This window comes from Rousettus aegyptiacus, unplaced genomic scaffold (assembly GCF_014176215.1).
Source record: "Rousettus aegyptiacus isolate mRouAeg1 unplaced genomic scaffold, mRouAeg1.p scaffold_m13_p_19, whole genome shotgun sequence".
Classification (NCBI taxonomy): Eukaryota; Metazoa; Chordata; class Mammalia; order Chiroptera; family Pteropodidae; genus Rousettus; species Rousettus aegyptiacus.
The window spans coordinates 4,000,820-4,005,247 of NW_023416294.1; the positions used below are offsets into that span (position 1 = coordinate 4,000,820).

General features: G+C 37.5%; 1 pseudogene; it reads right to left on the bottom strand.

Annotated features, from left to right (window-relative positions):
• Positions 1 to 552: 552 nt before the first annotated feature.
• LOC118613559 lies at positions 553 to 671 on the bottom strand (annotated as a pseudogene).
• Between the last annotated feature and the right edge of the window lie 3,757 nt (positions 672 to 4,428).

Consider the following 4,428-nt stretch of genomic DNA (forward strand, 5'->3'; position numbering starts at 1 on the left):
GGCTGTTGGTTTTTACTCACATTATCTCATCTCTCACTTTTTATATATGGACACTCGGCTGCCAAATCACCATCACCATCATCTTCACCACCATCATCACATCATAATCATCTGCACCATCATCACCATCATCACCATCATCATCATCATCATCATTGTCTTACCATCACCATCATCACCATCATCATCATCATCATAATTATCGTCATTATGTACCTGGCAGCAGCAGCAGCAGCATTATAATTAGCACCATCATCATCACCTCGATCTTCAACACCACCTACACCGCCACCGCCATTACCGTAATCATCGTTATTCTAACAATCTTTTTTCAAACAATTAATCAACACTTTTTTCTCCGAATGTGATGAAAATGAGAGTCTTTAGAGGGAAAAAAAAAACAGGTTTTTCTTCCACTGTTTTCAAAAGGCCACATCATAAAGGATGCATAGACTCTTTTTATTTTTTAGATGAGGCAACGTTGGGTGACCTCACAGATTGCAAGGACCTTGTCATCTTACAATCTCTTATTCTTTTTATTTTTATTTTTTATGCCTACAGTACCTGGTCTTCCTAAGTGGTCTCCCATCCAAGCACTAACCAAGCCCAACCCTGCTTAGCTTCCGAGATCAGATGGAATAGGGCTTATTCAGGGTGGCGTGGCCTTAGACTGCATAGATTCTTCATAGAAATATTTTTAGGAATAATTGTAGAATCCAGACATGTCCACTGTACAGTTCCATCCATAGGTAGGAGACTCGGCCCCTGATTCAGGAAGGCTAGCACCCTGATGGAGAAGATTCAAGTGTTTTATAGTGGGCGATCCAAGTATCCTTCACCTTTACCTCTCCTTCTGCTACTCCCTGTCATGGAAAGTTTGTGTCAGCTTTCTGGTAAATGCAGCAGTGTGGTACCTGTGGAGACCTGGCCTTGGAGAAGGCACTGCCTTGTGCCTCGTTCCTGTGTTCATTGGTTGCAACACAGAGTACAAGTCAGTCCCTACGACAAATTGTGGAAATTCCACAAGGTACACTCATCACTGGAGCTTTTCCAAATGGACCTCCAAGTAGGTCTTAATGCCTGATGATTTCAGGATGCAGTTTGTTTAGAAGTGGAAGGAGTTCATCAGAAATTAGGGACCGTAAGCATCGACGACCCGAACATTGTCTAAAATCCTAAAGCCCCTTCTCAAATGCTTTGTGCTCATTTTGCTGATCAACAGGGCTCAAGTTCCAACCCTCTATAATTAAAAACAATCCCTATCCCACCTCCGGTCCTTATATAGACAAAATAATGTTGGCATTCTAATTTTTTTTTTGCACCAGGATTCTGCAACGTAAGGTCCAGGGGCCAAATCCCGCTCACCGCCTGTTCTTATAAATAAAGTTTTATTGAAACACAGCTATCCCCATGTGTTTGCATGTTATCTTATGGCTGCTTTCTCCCTACAATAGTTTCTTCATAAAGCCAAACATATCGACTACAAAAAAAAAATTAAAAAGATGGACAGTTTCTATCTCGATAAAAGACATTTGCAGGGTTTTACCTTCCCCAGGGCTTATCAAACGCTAGAATCCAAAATGGTGGTACTAATTTCTGGTTGAACAGAATTTGGGCTTTGAGGGACAAAAGCTCGAGAAATATCCACACAGGCTCCTGTAATTAATAAATTAATGTATCATACGGTGACTTTTGGAACTCAGAATTTCAGAGGCAACGTCGAAAAAAGGAAGGGTTGGTCTTAAACGGAACACAGTGTCGCAAAGACCCATGTGACCTCAGGGTTAACATGACCTTTAAATTAATGTAACCGGAGCTAGCTCAGAGTGATCACGTCGACATAAATTCCAGCTGTTTTTGGTTTTTACTGAGTTTGTCAATATCTATAATCCCATACAGCTGGGCCCAATCAAGTGAAGTGTTACCATCAAGCTATTCTCCAAAATATTATAAAAATCAAGAAAAGCGTGTGAGGTAACGTTGAAATTAGTCTTCGAGACTTTACCATTAGAGAGAGAGATGTTCTCCCAAACCCTCCCGAGTCACTTCACTCAAGCCCTTAGCTGCTATTTTTATTCTGTAAATGTTCTCAAATCTTTTGATCCCCAAACTGATCATGTTTCACTTACAGGAATATATTAGTTTACATTACCGTAAGCCTTAAAATCACTTATTTGGCTACATTTCATATGATTTCCCTTAGCAAGAGTGTTTAGATTCTGTTGTATGGGTTTTAATTCTATAGTATATACATTTGGCCTCTTTTTTATTATAATAATCCCTAAAGTTAATCTTAATTTACTCACAAAATAGGGTTGTCTGCATTTTTAATTCCCTAAGTGTGACATTACAGCTTGACTTATTTCACTGGAAATTTATTCTAGTATAATAACTACCCTTTACTTATTGCTAGTAGCATTTGCTCTGAACTTTGTGTTCTCATGAGTATTTTATATTGAATTCTAATGCTATTGATTCAAATATCTTAATTCTTTTAAATATTTTTATATAAATGTACAGCAACGTTTCTCTTTGTTAAATCTGACAAATGGCATACATAAGTTATAGGTCATGGTGTAAGCAATTCAGAGGGCTCTTTTAAATCATAATTAATTGGGTAATTAATTTGAATTATATTCAGAAATACAGGAACAGGGAATTTATGTTTAAAAGAAAGGTAGCAAGTATTCAATATTACCAAATAAATAATCCTAAGTAAAGCTAATTTCATTCCAGCTGCCGACAAGTTTATATAACTCATGCACATAACTTTAAAATATCTATCACACATGGTATTAAACTTTAAGGAACAATATGCAAACTCCATCTTAAGGTTCGAGCTTAATCGTCTTCCGTATCTCCATGATTATTCCTCAGCTAAGAGTTGGTGGCCTTTTATTAAAAATGCCCAAAGGCACATACATAAAATATGTACACAGTCATGATCTGCAGATAGAGAACTGATTTATAGCTTAATAGGAAACATAAAATCTAAGATTGAGAAACTATAATTAAAAACAAGATACGTAGTGCACTATTGGGTCCCCACCAAATAGAAAATTCCCCTTTTTCTTGGTGGAAGAAATCTCGTAGCCGGCGGTAAGTACTGCAGGGTACTCCTTTCCAAAATATTGCAGGTTAGATTGCAGCAAAAATAAAAATGTTAGTGAAAAAAAAAAAAGAAAGCCCCAGGGCTAATAACAGCAGGGCTGTCACCAGCCCTAAGTCCAAAGAAATAAAGAAAAGGAGACGATGATAAAGACCCTGAACAGGAAGTCTCAGGACGGGGTGGCTGTGACGTGGGCGTCTGATAAACCTTGTAAAGATCACGTGGCCACTTGGAATCAAACAGAGACGTCCATTGTCATTTCCAAGCTTTGACAGAAACCCTCTGGTGTAATTCACACAGTCCAGCCTCCAGGGACAGAGAGACAGAGAGTAGACCCTGGATCTCAAGATTTATGCTAGTTTGATTTGTATAAAATAAATCATTACCACTTACATATTTGGTTTCGGCTTCCCATGATGCAACTTCTTAAATAAAATTTGTAAAACCAAATAATATTTTTTGCAAAGGCCAGATCAAAATTTAACCATCTTTATCCAAATTTAGTGGACTGACAGAGTGAACCAGCTCTTGGAAATAATATTAGCTGAAAAGTTTTTTAATAATCCCTACTAAGGATAAAATTATAATTATTAATGAAACTAGTTTGCCCACTCCTAAAAAGACATTGATGAACACAATTTTTGTACCCTGTTCCAATATAAAACCACAAATAAATGTATTTTGTGGTTATAAAGTCTGAAACTATGGTTGGGCAATTGCATAGGTTTCATCATTTGGCGAAAGTTTTTATTTTCTGTAAATTTTCACTTAGTTTTTGAACAATCCGAAGCTTGAAAGGATTTATCGGAAGGTGAAATCTTTACTTTTACAGAAACCTTTGATGCCATCTGAAAACAGGAATTACTGGTCTTTATTTTAAGAACTGACAGATGGGATCCCTAAATTAGAAGAAATTATTTTTTCTGACATTTCTCAAGATACCAGCAAGGTTAGACGAGGTAGCATCATTTAAGCAGCATTTAATAACATCATTTCTCTCTCTCTCTCTCTCTCTCTCTCTCTCTCTCTCTCTCTCTCTCTCTCTCTCTCACACACACACACACACACACACACACACACACTAAAGAGTACTTGATAGAAGTTATTGACCTTGACGAGAGGAAAACACATGGATGCTTTTAAACATCCATCCCACAGTTTGTGGGATTTTCAGCCCATATGTAGATTACTGGTTAAGAATGCCTCCTTCAGAATGTAGATTCTCCTTGGAAGAATGAGATGCCTCTTAATTTGGGAGAAGAAAAGATAAGATGACCAGCAGCAAAGTCTCATGATACAAACGATACATTACCAGTATT